Raw genomic sequence first — 14,149 nt, forward strand, 5'->3', positions numbered from 1 at the left:
CATCACCAGGGAGCCCTCGGCACAAAGAAAGGCTAAGAGGCCTCCCCACCTTCCTAAAGGATTCCCAGTTTTTCCTGACAAAAATCTCAGTTTCCTGGTTTTTGCTGCCGTAACTGGTCTGCATTTTTGTCTTGCAATTTGAAAATAATGATTCATTCTGTTTACCACCTCCCTCCACCCCAACCCCTTTGTTAAAGAGCTTCCGAACAGGACTAAGTTATGGTGAGGACTGACCTTTTTTTTCTCTTTAAACTCCCCAAAATTATCTAATCAGGAAAGCACTGAGTGGACATGAGTCAAAACCTCCATCCTTCCGATGGCGTGAAACTTCCTAAATGCTTTTTGGGAGGAGGAAACTCCCTCGGGGCTGGGACAGCGGTCGGTTTCGTGTAGTTCAGTCTCAAGTTCAACACCCACATTCCCTGCCACTTCTCCTGAGACACTGGCAGCCTCCATGCTCTGGATCTGAGGTGACTGGGAGCCTTGTCGTTTCCAGACCGCTCTCACCCGCCCGACTTCAGAAGCCACCTGACTTCTCTGGGGTCCCACCTTAAGCGCCACCCCCTGAGGCTGCCTGACCACCCCCTCTGCCCCGAGGCCTCTTGTGTTTGCTCTTCGCTTTTTCCTCCATCGCTCTTTCCTGATGTTATCTACACAGCGAGCAGACGGGCAACCTCAATGCCACAGGATGACATAATTTTTAAATTTCCTCCAGTCAAAACCAGAAGAGAGAAGTGGGAAATCTTGGGTGAAAACCATGTCGCTCGACAGCTTAGGTAGAATAAAATTTTGGCGATTTTAGTTTGAATGTTCACTTATAATTTTTCTGAAATAGCACAGTAGCTAAAAATCGACTGTTATACTCAGCTTGAAACGCTTCCATTCGCAGACCCATGACAGCTGTTTTATGCTGGTTTCTCTTCGTTTCTTTTTATTGAGTTAGATTCCACACGTCATAAAAATGCACCGTTTCAAAGTGCGCAGTCCAGTGGATTTTAGCACATCCACAGGGTAGACCGGAGTGGTGTTGGGACGCTTGGCAATTGGAGAGGCAGACAGTTGTAAACTTTTTCTGAATATGGGATTTGCGTAGTGTTTATTAAGGGACACAGAATTAAAATCACATTAAAAAAATTGAGGATATGAAAAATTAATGTTTTCTGCACAGAGTGTGTTGTGTTTGGGACAAGACAAGGGTGGGAGGAGGGAGTCCAGGAAGGAGAACTGCCACCCTGGAAAGCCCCAGGGTCATGGTCAGGGAGACTCAGCACCCACAGAAAACTCTTCTCAGTGACACAAGGCACCCTTTCATCCTATCGACGACCTGACGTGGAGACACCTCAGAGACTCCCTGTGATCCGTTGTGGGGACCTTCCTAAGGGACTTGTCGCCCATGTCCAGACCCACTCAGGAGTCGACCCAGCACGGCCTCCAACCCCTCGCCAGGATGCCCCTTTCTCTCCAGGCTGTAACCTGGACACCACCCATGGGGGCACACCTGTCCTGTGGCACACTCGGCGTGTTCGTGCTGACACTGCTCTTATGTGCAGGAGGCACCGTTGGTTCCAAGAATGAAACTGGGCTTTCTACCCCCTGTCTCCACACCCCTGCCCCAGGGGGCCCTGGCATGAATCTCTTCTGCTTTGGTCTTCTCTTCCTCCGCCTGTGAAAAGCCTTTTTCACCAAATGCTGCTTCCCCCAGGAAGCCTTTCTTGAATGTTCCGACTGGGGTGAATTCCGTTCAGGGAGCAAGCCCCCTTCCTTCACATCGGAGAATGTAGGTTTCCTCCTTCTCTGCTCCTGGTTGGTCGACTCTTGGGGCCTCGCTGCCTCTTAGTTTCTGCGTGTGTTCATTGGGGCGGGCTGCTGCCGGGCAGCTGTCTGCCTTCCCTAATGGTCAGGAAGCTGGGCAAGCAGCCTGGGGAGGAACTTTGTTGATGTTGTTGCCGAGATTTGGCCTTTCTTCACCTGTGCTGGATGAAATCTCGGAAACAGAGTTGGGCGAAGTGGAAATTTGCCAGGCAAAGCCGGCCCCGGCAGGCAAATGCCCTCAAGACCGTGTGTCCCACCCGGAGTCAAGGAGCGGGGCGTGGTCAGCTCGTGGCACTCTTCTGATTGGCCGGTGGTGAAGTAGTAGGGTGTCAGCATCATCAACCTGCTGCTGCCAACCCATCTGATGTGCTTCTCAACCCATCTAACGTGCTTGTGGGCAGCTTGCAATTGACTTCTCCCACCTGGTGGGGGTTTCAGTACCTGATCAACAGCTCAAAGGACATGGCTCAGAATATTATCTGTTTTCCCTGAAGAATCAAGATTGCCGGGAGACATATCAATAACCTCAGATATGCCGATGACACCACCATTATGGCATAAAGTGAAGAGGAACTAAAAAGCCTCTTGATGAAAGTGAAAGGGGAGAGTGAAAAAGTTGGCTTAAAGCTCAACATTCCGAAAACGAAGATCATGGCATCTGGTCCCATCACTTCATGGGAAATAGATGGGGAAACAGTGGAAATAGACTTTATTTTTGGGGGGCTCCAAAATCACTGCAGATGGTGACTGCAGCCATTATATTAAAAGACGCTTATTCCTTGGAAGGAAGGTTATGACCCACCTAGATAGCATATTCAAAAGCAGAGACATTACTTTGCCAACAAAGGTCCGTCTAGTCAAGGCTATGGTTTTTCCAGTGGTCATGTATGGATGTGAGAGTTGGACTGTGAAGAAAGCTGAGCACCGAAGAATTGATGCTTTTGAACTGTGGTGTTGGAGAAGACTCTTGAGAGTCCTTTGGACTGCAAGGAGATCCAACCAGTCCATCCTAAAGGAGATCAGTCCTGGGTGTTCATTGGAAGGAGTGATGCTGAAGCTGAAACTCCAATCCTTTGGCCACCTCATGCGAAGAGTTGACTCACTGGAAAAGACCCTGATGCTGGGAGGGATTGGGGGCAGGAGGAGAAGGGGACGACAGAGGATGAGATGGCTGGATGGCATCACCAACTCGATGAACATGAGTTTGGGTAAACTCTGGGAGTTGGTGATGGACAGGGAGGCCTGGCGTGCTGTGATTCATGGGGTCTCAAAGAGTCGGACACGACTGAGTGACTGAACTGAACTGAACTTTGTTTAATGGATAAAGTATTTTTATCTTGCTTGACTGTTTCCCTTTCTTCCTGCATTTTCTGACTTCTCTGATTAAATTTATGCCTTGACTGAAGTTTTTCTACAGACAAAAGGCAGCAGAGGATGCAGTGGGGGTCTGTTCTGGGAAGGCCTCATCGGGTCCTGCTGGGTGATGGTGGCCTCCACGTCACTGCAGCATTCTCTCTTTGTCTCTCGGGCTCCACACAGAGCCCTCCGACTACATGAACACTTTGCTTTGAATTACTGTGATCTGTGCACCTGGCCCATCCTCCCCAGGCAGAGGCCCCAGGCTTCCTGAGAGAGGAGACGTGGTTCCTCTTGCCCGTCCTTCCTGGTTACTCAGCATACGCTGCGTGTGTACATTTTCTAAACAGTGGTCTTAGGCCCAGAACCCTCTCCTCATCCTCCGTGTTTCACTGCGAGCACACGGATTCTTGCCTGCCTCTCTCTTGTTCTGTCTGGTGCTCATCTCTGGATGTGTCCTTTTTCTGATTTCTGCTTTTAGCTGAAGCCCTTCTGGCCACTGGTGGTTGCTCCCTGACCCGCTCCTACCTGAGGTCTACCTTCTGGGGCGCCCGGTATCCATTGTTCTGACTGCTGAGTTCCCAACTTCCACTCTCCCTGACCCCTTGCCTCACCCCATCAGGACCCTGGTCTTTGGCAGCCAGGCTCTGGTCTCTCTGGACACCACCCACCACAGGGAGCTGCCTGGGGGTCTCCACATTAACACATATGTATTCATGGGAACATTGCAGGGTAGCAATGGATCAGTTCAGTTCAGTCGCTCAGTTGTGTCTGACTCCTTGCGACCCCATGGATTGCAGCAAGCCAGGCTTCCCTGCCCATCACCATCTCCTGGAGCTCACTCAAACTCGTGTCCATTGAATCGGTGATGCCATCCAACCATCTCATCCTCTGCTGCCCCCTTCTCCTCCCACCTTCAATCTTTCCCAGCATCAGGGTCTTTTCAAATGAGTCAGTTCTTTGCATCAGGTGGCCAAAATATTAGAGTTTCAGCATCAGTCCTTCCAATGAATATTCAGGACTGATTTCCTTTAGGACGGCAATGGATACTAATGCTTTTTCTCAAAAATGTTGAAGATTCGAAAGATATAGTAGAGAACAACTCAGTAATCACCCACCTCCAATTTGACTCGTCTTCACATGAGATGATACCCACACCAGCCTGTTTCTATTGCACAAACCGTAATAGATCCAGCCTGCCCTGGCTGGACACTCAGGAGCTCCTCTTACTTCTTCCCTCTCAGAGGGAGCAACTCACATGAATTTAGAGGAGATTAATCTTATTGTCATGTATGTAAGGTTCCATACACGACACATAGTTCTGCTGTGCATACTTTCACACTTTATATAAATGACATGATAGTGTGCATGCTTAGTCTGCAACTTTTTGATTCAAGATCATATTTGTGAGGTTTGCCACGGGACCTGTGGCGCCGTACTCTCCCATATTCCCATGCCACAGCTTACCTGCCCACCGCTGAACTGACTTCTGTGTCCCCACATTTCAGGGTAGCAGACTTTGCCGCAGATCCTTTTGCTGTGTCTTCTGGAACTTCCACATGAGGCTCTCTCCAGGGTCTCTGTCTGCAAGTGGGATTGTTGACTTGGAGAGTGTGAGCATCTTCACCCTTTTTCGACATCCCCAGAGTTTTTTGATGAGGGGACATCAACTTCCCTCCAGCAGCGTGTTGGAAGCTCCCTGCTTCTCTACTCTCTTGCCCATGCTTGGCACTGCTAGTCTTTGAGATTTTTGCTGGTACGATGAGCACGAAATTCTGCCTCATTGTTTCACTTGCCTTTTCCTCATTAGTGCTGCAGGTGACCATCTTTCAAGTGTTCATTGGATTTTTCTCTTCTGTGAATTATCCATTTAGATAAGAAATATTCAAGAATAGCTTTGTGTGCACGCGTGCTCAGTTGCATCAGTTGTGTCCAGCTCTCTGTGACCCCATGGACTGTAGCCTGCGTGGCTCGCGCCTCTGATTATCCCGGCAAGAGTACTGCGGTAGGTTGCCATTTGGTCCTCCAGGGGATCTTCCTCACCCAGGAACCTAACCCCCATCTCCTGCAACTCCTGCACTGACTAGCGGATTCTTTACCACGGAGACACCTGGGATCCCCAAGAGCAGCTTTTTTGAGATACGATTCACCCATTTAAAGTGTGCAATTCAGTGGCTTTTAGCATATTCACAGAACTGTGCAAACATCACCTCAATCAGTTTACAGCATGAGTAAAAGGAAACCCTTACCCTCGCTCCTCCAAACTCGCCTGCCAACCGCCAGTCCACTTCCTGTCTACAGATTGGTTCATTCTGGAGTTGTCATAGAAATGGAATCGTATAGTATGTGGTCCTCTGCAGCTGATTCTTTTACTCAGCATGATGCTTTCAAGATTCAATAATAGTCCATTGTAAGGATGTGCCACGTTTTGTTTAGCAAGCAGGTAAGGGGTATTTAGTTTGTTTCTACTTTTCTGGTTATTACAAGTGATGGCTGCTATGAACTTTTGTGTATAAAGTTTTGTATGGACGTATGTTTTCATTTCTAGGAGTGGAATTGCTGGGTCACGCCTAGGAGTGGAATATACACTGATGAGTGGAATTGCTGAGTCACATGGTAATTCTATATTTTACTTAATAGCTTTTGAATATTTTTCTTTTAGTGTTTGCTTGCTCCCCTCCCCACCCCGCCACCGTTTCGTCGGAATTCTTATACTTTCTGGCTAAAAGTCTCTGTATTCTTTGTTGCACATATCTTCCAGGCTGTGGTCTTATTCACTTTTTCTTTGTTGGTGGTGTAGAAAACCTAAATATATTATTTATTTCCTGTATGGTTTGTGCTTCTTTGTGTCTGGTCTGAAAAATCCTCCCTACTCTGAGGCTATGAAGTTATTTCCGTATATCTTCTTCTAAGGGTTTTTATAGGTTGCCTTTTATAATTAGACTTTTAACCTGCCTGAATTTTGTTGGATATTTGTTGTGCAACATGAAAACTAGTTTTCTTTTATTTCCCTATGGATAGTCAGTGTCCTTCCACCATTTATTAGTAAGCCTGCCTTTCACTGAGCTTCCCTGCTGGCTCAGATAGTGAAGAATCTACCTGCAATGTGGGAGACCCAGGTTTTGTCCCTGGGTCGGGAAAATCCCCTGGAGAAGGGAATGGTAATCCATTCCAGTATGCTTGCCTGGAGAATCCCATGGACAGAGGAGCCTGGTGGGTTGCAAAGAGTCGGACATGACTGAGCAACTGACACTTTCATTTTCTTTTTCCATCCTTCTCCATTGATTTCTAAGGCTCCCTTTATCACATATCGAGTCATATATACAGGGAGACAGTTACTGGATTGATCCTGTGGATTCACTAGTTTCAGGCTCTAACCTGTGTCACTATCATATTCTCTTAGTTCCAACACATTTATGATAAGACTGGACATCTGGGAGGGTAAGTCCTCCATATTGTCCTTCCAGCTTGCCTTGCCTTTTGCCTACGGTATGTATTTTCTAACCCATGAACATGGCATAGTCTCTATTCAGTCACGTTTTCTTTTGTAACATCCAGTAACAGGGTGATTTCTCATTTGTAGACAGTGCCTTCTAGCTGTGACCTCCACATAGTGGAGAGGGCAAATGGTCTGCCTTGTAGGAGGGCACCAATCCCATTCATAAGGGCTCCACTCTCTTGCCTAATCACCTCTCAAAGGCCCCACCTCCTAAAAGCATTGCGCTGGGCACTAGATTTTAACATATGGATTTTGGGAGGACACAAACATTCACACCATAGTATTGTTCAGGGAAATTTAAGTGTAGAAACAATAATATAATGGAAGCAACAAACGAGGAAATAACAGCCTAAGAATAGTCTTTAGGGAAAAGAAGTCTGACTTGGGTAGCTTGCAAGAGTAACTCTGCCTGTTCACTGTGGGGGTTTTCAGGGGTTGGAAGCAGCATCTGGAATCCTGCATCTTGGGATGAAACAGACAAATCTGAAAGAGAGTCTCCGGCTATTACTCTACAAAAGGAGGGTCCCAAATTCTTGGCGGCCCTAAGGGCACCCCAAAGAACTGGAGCTGACTGAGGAAAGAGAACTGAATACCTCCAAGGCTTGATGTGAACATACGTGACCCTCATGCAAACTGACCCTCATATGAATATGACTTTTATCCTTGTCCTGGGAGCAGGACACAAAGGAAGTGCTATTTGTACACATCTCTAGCTGGATTTGCAGGTGATGACGCATTTATTGGCATGAGTGGGTGACAGAGGTAGAGATGAAGAGGTCAGAACAAGAAGGATGTCCGGGAGGAAATGACTAACTTGTAAAGAAATTTTGACTGTTGGCGTCTTCTCCCCAGTGCCTCTCCCACCAAGGCTTCCCAGTTGTTTCGTTTTCTGGTTTGGCACAACCCTGCCTGGAGAAGTGAGGCGTTTAGGTCTAAAAGAAACAAAAGCACCTGTCTAGCTCAGCCCTTTAACTTTCCAGAGGAGGAGACAGGTGTGACTTGCACCCCTCTGCTTCAGCTGCACCTCCATCCCCTGAGCAGAGCAGCTTGGAAGCCTGGAAGGAAGCTCAGGCTTGATGTTGAGAGGCTTCAGCTTCCCTGGGCCTTGGTTTCCCCATCTGTCAAATGGGGTCAGTCATATGTGTCCGGCCTCCAGGTTGTTACGAGAGCCAGATGAGACAATTTGAGATCAAGTGTTTTATAGACGAGAAAGCAACTGCAGGTTGACGTTGCTATGGCTAGTCTCACCCAGGTCCACACAGCTAACTAGTCCTTCCCCTTCGCCTTCTTTGCTGAGTTCTGCAACACAGTTCTAGGAACCAAAGGGTCTCGCTTCTCGCCTTGGCCTGGAGAGCCGCTGCCACGTTTGATCTCTTCGCTGCATCCTTCCTCCACAGCGGGTTATGGGAACGTCACAGCTGACCATGTGATGACAGGGAAAGAAATCACAGCCTGGGATGAGTTTAAGTGCCTCTGTTCAGGAGTTATTTACCAAAGACCCAGCAGGTGACAGAGAGGTGGAACTGGAATCACAGAATCTTAAAGGGACTGGACGTTGTGGGCTAAGCAGTGCACTCTCCCAAGTAACCCAGGAACATGTTCTGCAGAAATCGCTCACAGGTGACCAAGCACTTGGCCTTTCATGCTTCCAGGGGGGGCGGGTCCCCACCTCTCCAGGCACTTTGTGCCATTTTTAGAAAGATGACTAAAGCACAGCTCAGTATCAAGTGGACTGCGGGAACACGGGAGGAATTCTGCCCACCGACACACAATTGCCACGTGCCACATAAGCCTGAAATGCCACACGTGGCACATAAGTCTGAAGTTAAGACTGTTTACAAATAAAGCCCATTACAGTCTTCAGTCTCATCCCTTGGAAACAGCATAGGATAGAGTTCTAGTGCACTATTTTAAAAGTTTCTTAGAATTTGTGATTCTTGTTTTGAGGTAAATCATTGTTTTGATGCTGGTTTTTTCCTCTGTGGCTAAGCCAGGCATTTATTGGAGATCTGTTTGTTACGTGTGTGGGAGGGTAACCTGGAGATGGAGATGGAGATGGGTAAGCTCATCTGGATTATTTGGATTGTCAGGTGGGGCTAGTGATAAAGAACTCGCCTGCCAATGCAGAAGACGTAAGAGTCGTGGATTCGATCCCTGGGTTGGGAAGATCCCCTGGAGGAGGGCATGGCGACCCACATCAGTATTCTTGCCTGGAGATACCCATGGACTGAGGAGCCTGGTGGGCTACAGTCCATGGGGTTGCAAAGTTGGACATGACTGAGCGACTAACAATTACACATTTACCCCAAATGTACTAAGTGCCCCATGTTACGTATGCAGATTAAAATTGAAAAACACTCATATATGCTGCAAGTCGGGCTTTTCTGGAGGCTCAACAGTAAAGAATCCGCCTGTCAATGCAGGAAATGTGAGTTCAATCCCTGGGTCGGGAAGATTCCATGAAGGAGGAAATGGCTACCCACTCTAGTATTCTTGCCTGGAGAATTCCATGGACAGAAGAGCCTGGTGGGCTACAGAGTGTAAAAATAGCACAACAATTTAATAATAATAAGCTGTGCTCTAATCATGGGCTACATACAGTCTGTAGCCCACCAGGCTCCTGTCCATGGGATTGCAAAGGGTCAGACATGAGTCAGTGACTAAAACAGCAACAACAACATGCTACAAGTCAAAACTGATATTTTTGGTAAATCTGAGAATTCCCTACAGTCCAGTGGCTAGGACTCCATACTTTCACTGTCAAGGGCCTGGGTTGAATTCCTGGTTGGGGAACTAAGATTTCACAAGGTGCAGCCAAAAACATAAAGTATATTTTTGGTAAACCAGTATCTCCTGGCAATAACCCGAATTTAATTAATAGATTCTGGTGGGCTACAGTCCATGGGATTTCAGAGTCAGACACAACTGAGAGACTAAACAACAATGGATACTTTTGAACTATGCTTTGCTGTTCAGTCGTTCAGTCATGTCCGTCTCTTTGTGAGCCCATGGACTGCAGCACGCCAGGCTTCCATGTCCTTCACCATCTCCTGGAACTTGCTTAAACTCCTTACGCTTAATATCTTTTTACTTTAAAGAGCTGTTATTTTCCAAGACGGTTTCAATCTCTTTTGCTAGTAATTAATGTGAATAAAATTTACATTTGAGAGGCAAAAAAGTTATCAAAGACGTAACATAATTCTTTCTTTTTACATTACAGTTGTATATGCTTTGACCCCCCTCCCACCTTGGAGTTTGGTTATGAATTAGATACATAACACATAGCAGGAATTTGATAAACATCCAATAAATGAATGCGCAGTGCCTTTTAAAGTAATGAATTTAAAGATATAAACAAACATAGACTTATCTCAGATTATGCTTTCAGAGTAAAGAAATAGATCGGGGCAGTATTAGCAGCTATAAAGTGAATGTGAAAGTCACTCAGTCGTGTCTGACTCTTTGTGACCAAGGAATTCTCCAGGCCAGAATACTGGAGTGGGTCGCCTTTCCATTCTCCAGGGGATCTTCCTAACCCAGGGATCAAACCCAGGTCTCTGACATTACAGGCGGATGCTTTACCGGCTAAGCCACCAGGGAAGCCCAAGAATACTGGAGAGGGTAGCCTATCCCTTCTCCAGCAGATCTTCCCTACCCAGGAATCAAACCGGGGTCTCCTGCATTGCAGGCAAATTCTTTACCAACTGAGCTATCAGGGAAACCCTAGCAACTATGAATTACCATAAATCCACCTTGAACAAAAAAAGCGACTGATTCAGTTAGACGAGAAACTACACCTAAGCAAGTGGGAGTCTCATCTTCAGAGGAGGCAGGTTTTACCCAGTTTCTGAGTATTTCACTTTCCAAGGCACTTCAGTCAGCTCTGATTCTCCACCGTGAAGAAATCCCACTTTTACTGGAGAATAGCCTCTTGTATGAAAAATCGGACCATTTGTGCACATACACATATATGGATGGGCACATGTGCACGCGCGTGCGCGCACACACACCCCCCCTGTATGTTTAATTGCCCAATACACAGTAGCCTTTTTTCTACGTTGGATAAACTAACAAATGAATCTTTTTCTTATCTGCCAGGATAAACTGCCAGCTTTCAAGTACTCCTTGGTTTTCCTGGATGAATCATGTGCCTTCTAGCACCTGGGGGCCCAGGGCTGCCCCTGTGTGGAATTGGGGCCTGGCTCCTGACCTAGTGAAGGTGTATCAGGAATCTTCACTCGAGTCAACATCTTCGTCATTTGCCTTAAAGTTGTCAGTTGCCAGTGTGTTCGTGTTTTGTACAAACCATAGTTGTACAGTGGGGTTAATTTCCCATGTGTGCACCGCCCCCACCCCCAGAGCAACATGTGGAATGTTCCAGCCCCCGGAAAGGCTTCCTGGTGGTTCATCCCAGTCAATTCCCTCAACCCTCCTCTCCTGCCCAGAAGTGACCTGTCTGACCTCTGTCATCTTAGTTTTGCCTGATTTTGAATTTGTATCCAGTATTTTTTGCCCTGGCTTCTTGCACCCGGCATAATGTCTGTGAGTTTCATCTTTGCTGCTGAGTGTCGTGATCAATGCTTTGTTCTAATTGTTATGTAGCCTTTCTTTGTAGAATATACCACGGTCGGCTTACCTGGTCTCCAGCTGATTGCTATTTGGACTTACTAGGAATAAAGCTAAAATTAAGTTCCATGTAGGTGTCTTTAGCTTACCTCACGTCCTCCTTCCTCTTGGGCTTAGGATAGACATTTTCCAAAGTGACTGTATAAGTTTTCATTCCCACCAGCAGTGTGCGTGCATGCTAAGTCACTGCAGTCGTGTCCAACTCTTTGCAACCCCATGGACTGTAGCCCGTCAGGCTCCTCTGTCCATGGAATTCTCCAGGCAAGAATACTGGAGTGGGTTGCCATGCCCTCCAAGGGATCTTTCTGACTCAGGGATCAAACCATTGTCTCTTAGGGCTCCCGCACTGGCGGGTGGATTCTTTACCACTAGCCACCACCTGTGTAGGAATGCTCTAATCTTTTAAATTTTAGCCATTTTGGTAGTACTTAGTGATATCTTGTTATTTTTAATTTGCGTTTTCCTGACTAATCTTTTTGATCATATTTTCATGTGCTTCTTGGCTATTTGGTTAGTGTAGTGGCTATTCAATCTATTTTCTTTATAAATTCAGGTATCACAATACTGATTGATAGAAGTATATAAAATTAGAGCAAGGGCATAACTTCGTTCAGCAGACTTGATTTCAAAACTCTTACAAGAGGGACCAATTCAAACTTACCATTTGTTTTATACCCACAAAAACCACTTCAAGGACATTAAGGATCTCTCAAAACAGATCAACTTTGTGCAGTTCAATCACATCTCTTTTAAAAAGGGTAAGCGCTTGCCCAGGCTCAAAACTATGAAAACTTGGTCCATTAGAAATCCACTGGAGAGAGAAGTGTACAGGCAATATACTATTCTGGCGCAGCCACCAATCACAGCTGAGAATTCTTCCATAATGACCAAGTAGATAATTAAACACTGCAGCTATTCAAATACAACTGACCAAAGTGCAATCCTGTAACAGCCACGGTCCCTGTTGCGTTTTCTAAGTTAAATCATATGCAAAGATCCATGCCATAAACAACCTCTGCCTGAGAATTCAGGATGGAAACTTTCTTCTTATTGATTCTTAGCATTTCTTTGTATGTCTGGGTATAAGCTTTTGATGGAAATATTAGCGTCTTTTCCTCCCGGCCTTGGCTTGCCTCTGCTATCTGCATGCTGTCTTTCATTGAACACAAGCTCTTAATCATAATGAAGTCCAATCTATCTAGCTATTCTTTTCTGGTCAGTACCTTCTCTGTCCTGTTTAGAAATCTTTGCCCAACTCTTTTCTTGACTGTGAGCTTATTTCTCTGCAGACATCCTGTTTCATCTGCTCTGAATTCCCAACCTATCAGCTGCCCTGACACCATCACATGGATATTTACCAAAGCCTCTCTTATCTGTTGCCTGATGGACCTCTCACACTTCCTGTGTCTTGGACCTGCCCGTCCGGTGTCCTTTGATCTGCCCGTTCACAGTTCCAGCACTAATGCCATCTCTCGTAGTGAGTGATCATTTGTCTGATTTGGTGCCACCCTTCTTGGAGGAAGGGCTTCCCTGGTGGCTCAGACGGTTAAGTGTCTGCCTGCAATGCGGGAGACCCGGGTTCGATTCCTGGGTCGGGAAGATCCCCTGGAGAAAGAAATGGCAGTCCACTCCAGCACTCTTGCCTGGAAAATCCCATGGATGGAGGAGCCTGATAGGCTACAGTCCATGGGGTCGCAAAGAGTTGGATACGACTGAGCGACTTCACTTCACTTCTTGGAGGAAGGCCATCGGAGGAAGGCCATCATTGCGTTGTGTCACTGTGTTCTTAAGCAGAAAATTCAACTTAGAGTCAACATGATATGTTGAAGTGGATCAATTTCATTAGAGTCATCTTTTATTGTTAGTGTCTTGTTAGTCCCTGCTGGACAGCACTGCTCACGTGCCGCCTGGGCTCGCTGCTGGGGGAGCTGAGCGCGTCCTGTGCGCCTCCACTGGAGGGAACACTGGAGGCTGGTCCCCGGGACTTCACCACCCACCTCCCGGCCCCTGGCCTGACCTTGCTCTGCATCCTCTTGCTGTAATAGGTCAGCTGTGATGACGGCTCTGGGCTGAGTGTCCACCTCCTTCCAGTGAATCACTGATCCTGGACGTGTTCTTGGAGACCCCCAGCTCACGTCCAGGAGCACAGAGACTATGGCTATGCTTCTCGCTCCTTTCCCGTTGCTCCCCTGAGATCCTGCAATGAACTTACCCTTGCTACTTAAGGTGCCCCTCATTCAGTGCTGTGCTAAGCAGGGATACTGAACTAGAATGAGATTTTACCCTTTATCTAAAGCATCATTCAGTGAAATGAAATAATTCACAAATGTATGCACTAAGTCCCAAGTTATGTCAGAAAGTGGTGTCTCGTGTTTTTAAAATGATAGTCACTGAAGGCTAAGGTAGGAAACAGATGACCTGACGTGGATCTTAAGGGCAGGGTGGCTGGCGGAACAGTGGCCCCAGAGACACCCATGCCCTAACCTTCGGGGCCTGGGAATATGTCACCTTGCAGGGCAAAGGGGAACACGGCTGCTGATGGAATCAAGGTTGCTAATCAGCCGACCTTGTGGGGAGCAGGTGCTGGGACTGTGCAGATGGGATGTGTAATCACAGGGGCTTGAGTGTGGGAGAGGGCACATGGGCACGGTTGTGGTGCCACCGCCAAGCGCCTCCCTTGTCCTGAAGATTTCTAGGGCAGTCAGAACGCTGCTCTTGGTGACTGTGGTTTTCTCAGGAGCACTGACACCCGTCCTCTCAGCAACACACTTCAGAACTCTCCTGAAACCCCCTCCCTGCACTCAGGCTTGGAAAACGTGCAGGGAAGGCAGGGACTCACAAATGGAAACGCTCTCT

At 47.1% G+C, this 14,149-nt stretch overlaps 1 protein-coding gene across 3 annotated transcripts in view; it reads left to right on the plus strand.

The window, feature by feature from the left end:
* IRF8 (interferon regulatory factor 8) overlaps positions 1–14,149 on the plus strand; it is a 48,767-nt gene that overhangs the window by 10,526 nt on the left and 24,092 nt on the right. The window contains exons 2-3 of one of the 3 annotated variants that reach the window (XM_042231516.2): positions 5,470–5,611; positions 5,717–5,784. The exons of 1 other annotated variant lie outside the window; for it this stretch is intronic. The gene's annotated coding sequence lies outside the window, so the exon portion shown is untranslated. The remainder of the gene's footprint in view (positions 1–5,469; positions 5,612–5,716; positions 5,785–14,149) is intronic. One more of the 3 variants, XM_042231518.2, reaches the window with a different exon arrangement.

The sequence above is a fragment of the Ovis aries genome, chromosome 14 (assembly GCF_016772045.2).
Source record: "Ovis aries strain OAR_USU_Benz2616 breed Rambouillet chromosome 14, ARS-UI_Ramb_v3.0, whole genome shotgun sequence".
Taxonomy (NCBI): Eukaryota; Metazoa; Chordata; class Mammalia; order Artiodactyla; family Bovidae; genus Ovis; species Ovis aries.